Source organism: Mastomys coucha, unplaced genomic scaffold (genome assembly GCF_008632895.1).
Source record: "Mastomys coucha isolate ucsf_1 unplaced genomic scaffold, UCSF_Mcou_1 pScaffold19, whole genome shotgun sequence".
NCBI lineage: Eukaryota > Metazoa > Chordata > Mammalia > Rodentia > Muridae > Mastomys > Mastomys coucha.
Genome location: NW_022196901.1, coordinates 12,080,701 through 12,093,083, shown reverse-complemented (window position 1 = coordinate 12,093,083; position 12,383 = coordinate 12,080,701). Strand labels below are relative to the sequence as shown.

General features: G+C 35.9%; 1 non-coding gene across 1 annotated transcript; it reads right to left on the bottom strand.

Moving 5' to 3' along the window:
• Positions 1–2,287: 2,287 nt before the first annotated feature.
• Positions 2,288–2,451, bottom strand: LOC116097642. The gene has a single exon (XR_004121489.1). It is a non-coding gene; the product is annotated as a U1 spliceosomal RNA (small nuclear RNA).
• Between the last annotated feature and the right edge of the window lie 9,932 nt (positions 2,452–12,383).

Genomic DNA, 12,383 nt, shown 5'->3' with positions numbered 1-12,383 from the left:
TGTTTGTTTGTTTTCTTGAGACAGGGTTTTTCTGTATAGCCCTGGCTGTCCTTGAACTCACCCTGTAGACCAGGCTGGCCTTGAACTCAGAAATCCGCCTGCCTCTGCGGATTCCAAGTGCTGGGATTAAAAGCGTGCATCACCAATGCCCAGCAGGAATATACTCCTAAAGTCTAGTTCTGATGGATCTCTAAGAGTTATGGCAATAGCTTGGGTAGTTTGGGGTTTTTCTGTAACTATGACCAACAATATTAATGGGAATGTCCCATATCTGACACTGACTTTTTGTTTAATAAGTTATCAAACAGTAATTTCTTAATCATATTACCGGGGAAACTCAAGGTAGTTTTAATTCCACTGAATTCATTTACTCTTGAATTGTTTACATGGCTGGGCTTGACTACACTTGGTTAAGTTTAAATTTATGTTTCTCATTGCCTTGAGGCCAGAAGAGGAGTCTGTCTGTGACATGTTCTAAAAAACCAGAAGAATCCTTTAAAGGCAAGCATGGGAAGCTTCTACTTGAATGTGGAATCCACAGTCCTTGCTTCATGTTGCATGGGCAAAGGAAGTTAATCCACAGTGCCTGCTTCATGTTGCATGGGCAAAGGAAGTTACACAACTGTTGAGGCACAAAGGTCCTTGTGCCCACAGGCTGCTAGGAAAACCTGGAGCATTATTTACACAGAGATGTCTTCTCAATGGAGGAAATAAAATATCTAAATTCCACCCAGAAACCTGGGAGTGTATTGTTAACAACCTGTGACCTTTTGCTCTCTGTTGAACCAAACCATACCCAAATGTTTAACCCAGAATGTTTAACCCAGACTCTTTTTCTCTAAACCTTTATCTTTATTTCCAAGTCAATAGGACCCACCCTTATGGGAGAAGTCACATCTACTTCATGGCCTGCTGTGCTATCTCAGCCAGAGACCACACTAGAGTCTAGGCTCTTTAGCTATAGAATCAAACTTTAAAACAACATGTACTTTGCAAAGGAATTTCCCAAAGAAGTATTATTGTTACCTGGAACTGGAATAATTGTTGCTTGGGAATGTGTTCTCAAATTCTTTTGTGTGTAAATATGCCAACAATAAATTTCCTGGTATCAGATTCTCTAGAAGTTTGAACCAGCTTATGTCAGGCTCAATCAGTTTTCATTCTCACCTTTTAAAATTCATCTCCCTCACTGTCCAGATAACTGAAGGAACCCTCTCACATAACCACATACATAATCAACAAGAATGAAAAGTATGATTTACCTACTAGTTTTTTATGGCCATTGTAAGGAATTGCACAAGCACAGTAGGTATCTATTGTCCTGCAGTTCCAGAAGATAGAAATCCCAAATCAGTACGCCTGAGTTTAAAGAAAGCTATTGACCAGGAAACAATTTCTGTTAGGGAACTAAGGGCGAATTTGTTCTTTGCTTTTTGTCAGCTTCTTGGGGTTGCCAACATGACCTGACTTATGACCATATCACTTCAACCTCTACATCTCTATACACATTGTCTTCTTTAAATGTCTGTGTTCAATCTCCCTTTAGCATCTGATCTTCCTGTTATAAGATTATATGGCACTTATAATCTACCGATAATTATCTTTGATAATCTGCTATAATCAAGAACCTTAATCCAATCACTTAGCTAAGGACCAGAGTAGGGAAGCGTCAATAGATTATTCATAGGGAAATGTGGAAATGATAAAAGTCAAATAAATAAAGCAACTTATCACATATTTTTATATATTTAGAAAAAACTTTTGTTTTTAAGATGGGTCAAAACTGGTATAGACAACTGTTTTGTAATGTGCAGTATGCTTTACTTTGGCATGTTTTGACAATCTGATTGTACGTGGAGGGACTCATGGCTCCAGCAGCATATGTAGCAGAGGATGGCCTAATTGGTTGTCAATGGAAGAAGAGGCCCTTGGTCCTGTGAAGGTTCTATGCCCCAGTGTAGGGGAATGCCAGGGCCAGGAAGCTGGAAAGGGTGGGTTGGTGAGCAGGGGGAGGGCGAGGGAACAGGTTTTTTTTTCAGAGGGGAAACTGGGAAAGGAGATATCATTTGAAATGTAAATAAAGAAAATACCTAATACAAAAAAGGAAAAAGAAAAGAAAGAATGCTGTGATGCAAGGCACTGGATAGTTTTATCCCACCACATGATTTTAAGCTCTGGATTTAGAAGGTCTTATGATTTGTTGCCTAACATTTATAAGTGATCTTTACAGATATCAATATTAAAATGATGTGTGATTAATTTCTTTCTTTTTTCTTTTTTTTTTTTAAAGGGGAGAACACGAATGCAGTCCCACACTACCATAAATTATGCAGTTGAATTTCCCCGCATTTGGGGAAATCGCTGGGGTCAGTACATCCGGAGTGCAATGGATAAGTCTCGCCCTGGAAAACCACCTTTGTGATCATGGAATCTCCCCTGCCAGGTAAGTATGTGATTAATTTCTAAATGGTGCCAAGGCTCAGAGCTAAGGCTTCTCAGAAAGATCTGGAAAAATGACTAGAAGTTTAGAGATTGAGTCATCTACAACTTCAAAGTCTCTTAAATTATGGGAAGGGGTATAGAAATAAACAGATAAAAGCAATTTTATTGTTCAACAAATTCATTCATTTTTGTGCATGAAGTATCTTTTCTTCAGTCTATCAGAACTCTCTAAAGTGATGAAGATCAATTGTTACTATCTCCTTTTAAGAAATGAGAACTGAGAAATAAGGAGAAGAACTGACCTCAATATCATGTTGTAAAATATATAGTGCAGAAATTCCTAGTCACTTAGTCTTATTAAGGCACTGTGTGTTGAGCATGGGGTGTAGAAAGGGGAAGATGAGGCAGAACTATGACATATGCCAGAATCCTTCCCACATGGGATACTTTCAAAATACAGAGCTTAGCAAATGAAGGACAGGGAGCCAGTTCAAAATACAAAGTGAAATTTAAGCATTAAGATAAAATATTTTCATATAAAAGTCAAAATAACCTTTGTGAGTATTTCCAGGTATTAGAATGAATTTCTGAAAAGACATTGTCTTGATCACCTTATGCTGCCAAGTACTGTTGCTTCTGTCTCACTAACTCTGATTTTTTCTCCTCAGAAAACAGTAAAAAGATTAATTTTGTTAACATAATATGTACCAACATTTTCTGGACTGGCTCTTGCTGTACATATGGATTACAATATATCTGCAACCAGTATTTCTACGTCTGAGTTTAATTCCTACGAGGCTAGCGAAGGATGTTGCTACTTGGCAGTCAGCTCCACATAAAGAAAGAATCTGCATATCCCATCTTTGTCTCCATGTTAACTCAACAGAAAAATATGCACATATAACAAGTTCCATTTCACCTCCACACCCCTGTACTATAAATATAGAAGTTGCTCTATAAAATTTTGTGGAGTGTACACAATGTAAGTAGAGCAGAATACTACAAACTTAAGGAAAACACAAGTCAGATGCAATCCTTCTGGGTGCATTTGGTGTTAGGACCACAAGAGTGAGAGGGACAATTTCACAAACACATTTTTGCTAACCAATGAATTCCTCCATGTCAAGAATGGCTATACTTACCTCTTGCTTGTAATGATATGAAAGAGAATATCATCCATAAATACTATAAGTTAGATATAAATTAAATTTAATTCTAAGTATAAAAAGTACAATGTATACTGTATATAGCCAAACTATAAAGATTAAGTTTTATAATGGTTTTGATTTAAGAGCTCCAATATTAAGTTTTTAGCATTAGTTGCATTTCTGATTTTGAATTCTAAGTTGTGCCATTGTAGTGATAATATTAATTTTGCCAAAATAATTTTGATGAATCAAATTTCATCATTTATTACATTGCAAATATAATTGGGTGATCATTTTCTGCAACTGCAGCTTTGGAATGTGTTCTCATGTTAACTGGTACCTCTGTAAAGCAGCCTATTGTCATATATCCCATCAGATTTCAGAGTCATTGTCTGGAAACAGAAGGTAGCTATCACTGGGGGATAATCCTCACACTGTATTCTGAGAGTCTACATGAGCGAAGGAAGGAGATAGTTGTTCAGGCCAAAACCTCAAATAAATCTACAGTGACTTTTGCCTGTATGACTAAGACATCTATTATGTGATACTATGATACTATCTTTTTTTTTTTTTTTGCACAACTCTTCCTGGACAATAAAATATTAAAAGATTAGTCTTTTTTTCAGAAACCACAGTCATTACTTTTAAAATAGTTTGTGTAGTAGATTTTTCTTGTTCTTCAGTGTGATATTAGAAATTAAAGAAAAGATGAGTGTGCTATGAAGATGAACTAGAATCTACCTATAGTTTGGTCAAATATTTCATGTGATGGGAAGAATTAGAGTTTATCAGAACTGGGACATCACTGAAATGTTGTAAAATGATTATTGATGAATTTGAAGCCATTTTGCATATTTATTTTCTTGGAACACATAAAATCTCACAGGTTTTTACAAATATTCACCATTTTATATATAATATACATCACACATACTCATGTACTTGTAGCTCTATATCTTTATGAATATACACGTATATATTTTAATTCACATATTTTATATACACTTAATTAAATTTTGGCTGTGGGGAGGACAGGGCTCTTAAAAGTCACTTTCCATTCCCAGAGAAATTTCCAGGAAAGAGGCAATATAACAAATGCTGTAGTCAATGAGAAGAGCCATGATTCTGGGAGCATATATAAAGGAACTTTGCCCTTATATACGATTAAAGCACCCCTGTGTTATTTTTCATAAACATAGAGGCAGGATCAGTTAGCTTGAATATCTACAGATATACTACTAGGATGGAGGTATGGAGGAGTGAGATTTAAGCCTACTTATGTGAAAGAGAGGGATCACCAGCAGAGAACTTGTCTAGCTTGCTTCAGACTCAGTTCGTTCTGTGTTTTGAGAAAGAAACAAGAAAACAAAAAGGAAAAGCAACAACGAAACAAAAGTAAAAAGAGCTATTTCCCTGGTGTCAGCTTCGTTTATTCTTCGTTTCTTTTTCCCCATCTATCTTCCCTTCATTTCCCTTTCTCTTGCTTTATCCCTCTCTTCTCTCAAACTAGACACATTCATTTTTGAAAGGACACATGGTATCCTTCTCTAGAAGATTTACTTTTTATTCATCAAAATGAGTCTTTAATTCTGGTGATTTGTAAAACAGTGATGACTCACATATAAGAAATATTTATTTCTTCATAAAATATGTGAGAGTTTCAGCACGTTAAATATAATATTTAAAATAAAGAATAGCATATCACATGGTCACCTGCCGTATGATATAGATTACAAAGTTTGCAAAGAGAAAAATTTGAATATGTTCAAGATGTAGTTCTTTGATTCTAAAAGAGTTAATTGATTTTTATTTGGAGAGATAAAATATGAAGACAATTTTCTTCTCTTAATGTTAATAATAAATAAATGTCATTAATATGAAATGTTTGTTTACATAAGAATCTGAAAAATAAAAGATAGCATGCCAAGAAGGAAACCACTGTGCATCTCCCTCTTCTGTGGCCACATGCTCCAAGCACTGTGCATCTCCCTCTTCTGTGGCCACATGCTCCAAGCATAGGAGCTGCAGTTATTTGTTGCTACTTTGTATGGACTGCTATGATTCCTGTAAGGGAAAAACATTTTTAAATTGTTAAGAATACATGATGGTATTCATATTTTATGAATCATTAAATTTATTTAAGAGATAGTTTCCTTCGTAAAACAACATTTATTTTTATTTTTTAAATTCTGAGTATGTCGTGTATGTGTTTGTGTCTGTGTATATGTATATGCCTGCATATGAGTGAGAGTGTGTGTGTGCATGGGTGTTTGTGTGTGTGTGTGTATGTTTGCATGTGTGTGTGTAGATATGTGTATTTGAGTGCAAGTGCCTGTTGAGTTAGGAGAAAACCCTCAGATCTCCTGGAGCTGGAGTTATAGACAATGTGGGCAAACTAACATGTGTGGCAGGAGCCTAACTCACTTCTGTGAAAGAACACGTGTGCTCATAACATTTTGGAAAGATGGAGAACATGGATAGTCCAATGATCATGACCACTTAGTGCTCTACTGTTCTACTGTTTTCTACTGTTGTCTGATGTTTTCTTCCCTCCCTTTCTTCTTCCCCTTCTCTATTCCCTTTTTTCCTTTCCTTTCTTCCTTCCTTCCTTCCTTCCATCCTTCCTTTCTTCCTTTGTCTCTCTCTTCCTTCCTTCTTCCCTCCCTCTTTTCCTTCCTTCTTTCCTCTCTGTCTTTCCTCTTTTCTTGTTTTCTTCTTTCTTCCTTCCCTCTCTCCCTTCCATTTTTCCTCCCTTCCTCTTTTCCTTTTTCTCTTCTGTCTCTCTCTCCTCTTTCTTCCCTTTCTCCTTTTCTTTTTCCTTCCTCATATCTCTCAGCTATACCCCCTCTCTCTCTTTATTCTCATTAACCTCTTTTATTAATTTTATAAACCTATTCACTCACCCATCCGGCTTTTGGAAAGTCAGCAAGGGTTAAAGCTTTTATCCACGTTGCTACAGGAGATGTCATCATGCTCTCTTGTGGATAGACTAAACCATTTTCAGTACTATATTTAAGTTATTAAGTTTATAGTCTTTGAATACTAAAAACGGCATTATAATCTCATTGAGATAATGAAAAATGGAATAGAAAAATACATATATTTTTAAATATTGACTTAAGAGTCACTAATTTTTTTTTAAAAAATTAAAATATAATTCTAAGAATTTCTTCCTCTAAAGTAAAACAAATAGTTTGGTATGCATTGTTTCTTTTTTTAATGGAGCAAAATTAATAAAAAACATTTTATCCTGACTGTATTTCTTTATAATTTATTATTCTTTCTCTATGACTGCCTTAATGACAATATTTTCAAACGCGTCAAATTCTGCATCACTGAGACTGCCGTTATATGAAGTGACCCTTGAGCTTGCTTATTACACCTAACCTGAAATGTAAATACACTTCTGTTCTGTTTTTTTTTAAACAAAACTTATTCATACTATTTTTTTAAACTATAGAGAATTCTTGACCTCTTGAAATGTATGTACCTGGGGTTGATGGTATTGATTATTTTAGTAGAAGAAAAGGAGAACAATGCTTTTGAGTTAGCATCCTACATCAAAGTTAAGTTCAGTCAAATGCCTCTGGGCATTTCCAACCTGAAAGAATTACTTAAGACTTTGATCTCCAACTTGGTTGAACTGTGGATCAAATTGTAACTGTCATCTGTTTTTTCTAGTCACCAGTTCACTTTCCATCTCTTTCTTTTCTTTTTTCTTTTTTCCATATTAAATCCTAACGGATATATATGACCTCTGCTGTCAAGGAATCAGATAGGTGACATAAATCGGCATTTGACAATCTGTTAAAAATTTTTCTTTGATCATAATGGGAATTATAGCATATAGTATAAGCTTCTCTTCTGTGTGCTTTTCTGGCTATAGTCATTCCCCTAGCCAAAATGGGCAATTTGCTTCCTAGTAAAATCCAGAACAAGAAGAAAACAAAAATAATACAAAAGAAAAACACACACACACACACACACACTAAAGCTATAAGCAAATGACATACCTAGATCCTTTCGTTCATTATATAGTTCTCCCATATTAATTTTATGATTTTATGCTGTGTATGCTATGCATATGAAAAAATAGGTGAGTAAGGCCACAGAATGAATTGTTGGTAGCCAGAACATCTCTTTCATCACAAAAACCCCTGACTGAATTTGTACCTCAAGAAACTTTGTGTCCTGTGGGTAACTGGAGACATTTGTAACATTTAGCTGTCAACAATTCATTAGATACTGTTTATTTTCTATTTTATTGTGTCATAAAAGGCATCCTTTATCATGACAGAGATGAATTTGCCACTTTCCTTATTGTCTACTTGGGGAAGTTGAAATATTGAAAATTTAATTTTTAAAGTGGCTTATCAGATTCCTCTTTGTTTTTATATTGCACATCAGCTGTCTTTCCCCATCCTGCTACTGTTAGGAAGAAAAGGATCCATGGTAATTTGTTAATCAAAGTAATCTTAAGGAAGATCCCCACACTCTGTTTTTTAGGAAGGAATTTTATAGTTTAAAACAGTTTAAAAGAGAAGCTTGGAAGGCTGGCCAATCAAACAGGATAATAAAAACCTCTGTTTTTATTAGAACAAAGAAGTCAAAATCTAGTCCCTTTATCTTTGAACATTATTTTTCTGTGTTTTCTCCCTTGAAAGATACTTTTATTTTTAACTATTTTATCTTTTAGGATTAAATATATAACATACAAAAATTCATTTAATACAATAGAAATCTACCTCAAGAAGAACTTTTGTCTAATGTACAAAATGTAGGATGTCAGCAAGTATTAAGAAAGTTTTCATATTTTTATGGTAGGCAGAGTGAAGCAATTTCAACTAGTACCTTTATTTGTATTCTTGAATTTTTATAAAATGACTACCTGATTACTGTGTTTTTAATTTTTTACAGTAAATTCAATTATTATTTATTTATTTTATATATATGAGTACACTGTAACTGTATAGATAGTTGTGAGCCTTCATCTGATTGTTGGGAATTGACTTTTAGGACTTCTGCTCACTCTGGTTGACCCTGCTTGCTCACTCATTCCCTGCTCATTCTGGCCCAAAGATTTATTTCAATTATTATGATTTTAATATATAGTAAGCTTTTAGTGCTGAAGAGAAAACATAGTTTAGATTCAGGACATAGGGATAACAATATCAAACTAATCAGGAATGTCTTCCCTGTTCTCTGGATTTCATAGTTCTGAGTAGATTTGTAGTGAGTATGGAGTGACTCATCACATTCTGATTGAATTTAAAACGTTCTCCAACAGGGACTGGTGGGGATTACATGACTAGCTTTGTAACCCTGTTCAAAAGCCATAACTGAGGACATCATAAGCCTAGGATAGAGCCTGATACTGAAATTTTGCTAAATATTATGCTGTCAAATTTCCTATTTTACAATTTGTTTATATCCATAGACCTGGACTGTCTTCATCCTTGGTCAGAGGAGCTTTTCTTAATGGGCCATCATCAATGGATAATTGTATATACTGCAAAGGGCTGAGAATAAGAGAGTGCATGCTCCCCTCTCAGATGCAAGGTGGAGAGAGACAGGAGTGAGGAGCTGTGGTGGGATGGGAGGGAGGTCAATGGCTGCAATGTAAATAGATAAAATTAGATTAAAAAAAGACTATGGGTGCTCAACACTAAATGAGAAATGTACCACCTACCAAGGCTCAGTGACTATTGTACAAGAGGAGGAAGAAAGAAAGGCAGAGGCAGAGGATTGGAAGGAATGCTGTGAGTGTTGTCCTGTGGGTAGAGCATGGCTATCATACGCAGCAACTCACATTTGTGGTTTCCTACACAAGATCAAAACCTCCGAAATTCTGACATAAATGAGTGATGATCTTTGGTCCCCAAAATTTACTGAAGCACTATTGACAGTAGATAGTTTCTCCCAGAATTTACTGAAGCACTATTGACGGTAGAGTTTCTGCAGAAGGGAGAATTATCCTTTATGTGGATGTGCCCACTGGTTAGGTTTCCTATGCTCCAGTGGATGGCTCCTCACACATGTTCATATGGGGAGTACTAGTTAGACTTAGAATGCTATTCAAAAATAAAACAAGAAAGAACAGCATCATAAAGTTAAATGTGGTATGTCTGGGTATAGGGAACGAGGTGGGAGGAGGACAGGGCAGATATACAATAATTTTAAATTATGTAAATATATGAATTTCTCAAAAATAAAGAAAAATGGAACAATATGTGAATATGAGAAAAGGACTTATAGAAAGCAGCAGGTAGTTGAGACTGGGAGAAAGGTAAAATGGTGGGAGATAAGGCTAATAAAATATATTATTGTTTTTAATAGAAAAAATGGCCATGTTGTGTCTGTAAAATGCTGTTTTCTTGGTGTTGTTATCAATTCTTTCTGGCACTTACCACATTGCTCCCTGAACCCTGAGAGCTAGTATTTGGGGTGGATTGTTAAAAAGTCTCTCATTCCATGGACATTGTCCAGTTCAGAGTCTACTGCCAGATGAAACTTCTCTGATGCTGCCTGATTAAGGCACTGGTTTATGGCTATAGCAGAATGCTGTTGCTATCTTCCTTTAGCAAAACAACAGTGTTTGGCTTTACCTTAGGCCCGTGGTTTATCTAGTCTCAGGTTCTTGGTTACCTGAGTAGTGTCAGGCAGGATTTCTATCTTGTGCAATAGAGCTTAGATCAATCAGAGAATAGTTAGATATACTCACATTTTTGCTGCTATAATAACAGTGTCACATGCAGGCAAGTCATCACTAATGTAGATCTCAGGATTTATTGCTGGATCAGTGGTTACCTTTCCTCCCATTAACTCTGAGCAATTTTCAGTATTTCCACAATAGTGGGGAAGACTCTACTGTTGGGCATCAGGTGAATTCCTCCATGTATGTAAGTGCTGCCTTCAGTGACAAGACAACCAATAACTTTGGCAATAGCCGAATTTGCTGGGGAGTTTCCATGGTGCCTCTTTGGTAAATGTCTCAACTAGTTGTAATATAGCCCTGACTCTTGGTAGCAAAAGATGTCTACTTGGGGCCTCATGCCCTCTATTACTGGTCAGTACGTCTTCCATACATGTATATATTTTGAAAATTTCCACAGTAGTATTTCCATATGACTGTTAAAGGGTTCTTAGTGTTTGTTGTACTTCCCAATTTTTCTCCCTTATATCTTTCATTTGTTCTCCTCCCGCTTAACTCTTCTGCTTTTTAGACTCCCATTTTCTCTCTTATACCATATACTCTATAGATGTAATGAATATATAAATAAGAAAAGGCAAAATTACTGATTTTAATGTTTCCCTTTTGTTAAATACACATTCTTTTCTCATATAATTGAAACTGAATATAGTTTCCTTTTCACTATACCTCCGAGTTTCTCCTCACTTACTCTCCCATCCAGATCTATTCCTTTTCTGTCTCTCATTAGAAAACAGGCATCTGTCATCTACAAGACATAATAAAATAAAATATCACAAGGTAATACAGAAAATGTCATAGCAATGTTGGACAAGCTGAGACAACACGAGAATAAAAGAGCAACAAGAGAAGGCACAGCAAACAAAAACCCACTAAATTCACAAATTCTAGAGTCCAATAAAACTACTAATAGTCCTGGTATAGACATGTCTGTGATTCCTGTTTCATTTTCAGAATTCCCTAGGTTTGGGTGTTCTTGATTAATTCTATGACCATCTTCATATCTTTAGTTCTTAAACAATTTTTTTCATTTCCTTGAACTGTTTGTATTAATTTAGATTTCTTTAAGGCCCCCTATCATCTTCATATAAGCTGTTTTTGTTGTTATTGTGGTTTTGTTTTGTTTTATTTTGAGGGACTTAAGCTATGTTAGAATATTCAGTGTCTGCTCTGGTAGGGTTGCTAGGCTATGGTCTAGACATATTGTCCTGGCTATTACTGATTTTCTTTTTGTGAACTTCTATGCATATTGGATTTGGATGATTATATGTCTGCTAAATGATATCTGCCTTTTTATTTTCTGTTGAGTGAGAAAAATATGGTGACTCTTTGATACCTGATGAGAAATTTTCTGTGGACCTGTTTCTCTGTCCTATTCAGTTGGTGTGTTCCCAAGGTATTCATATAGATGTTGGAGGCTGGGATAAAGAGATGTATTGGGGAAATAAAGGTTGGAGTAGAAGATGTTTGTGATCCATTGGGGGTAGAGTCAGAGAGGAAAGGGAGACCACCACAGTGTGTTGTGTTTTCTACTGCTGAGCTGGGGAGGAAAATGGCAGTCCTGGGTTGGGGGTGGGAATGAGGGCTGCAAGGGGTGTAAACCTGTTGTCAGTCTTCTTGTTGCTCTGGCCGATATGACTCTTGGATTAGCAGGAGGTGTCTACTGGGGTTGGGAATCAAGAGAAAACTAGAAGTGAGGGAAGAGAGATTAGATCCCTGTAGTTTACAGGAGAAAAGAAATGTGTGTTGGGGGTGACTGCTCTGCTGAAGAGCTGGGAATGAGAGTGGAGAGAATGAATCCCAGGAGAACAGAGAAAGAAGAGGGAAATTAGCATGATTTTTTTCTGAAGGACACTATTATTACCTTACCAGTTAGTGTTCATGTAGATATAATATGAGGAAACCCCTAATTGCTCCCAAATAACCTGAAATATACTGAGGTTCAATGTAACATATTAAACATTACAATTAAGAGCTCAAGAGCTCAACCATGGCTTTTATCTCCATCTACTATTGAGCAATGTAATGGGAAATGAAAGTTTAATATTAAAAAGGCAAGACAAAAATTTCTGATAACATGAGGA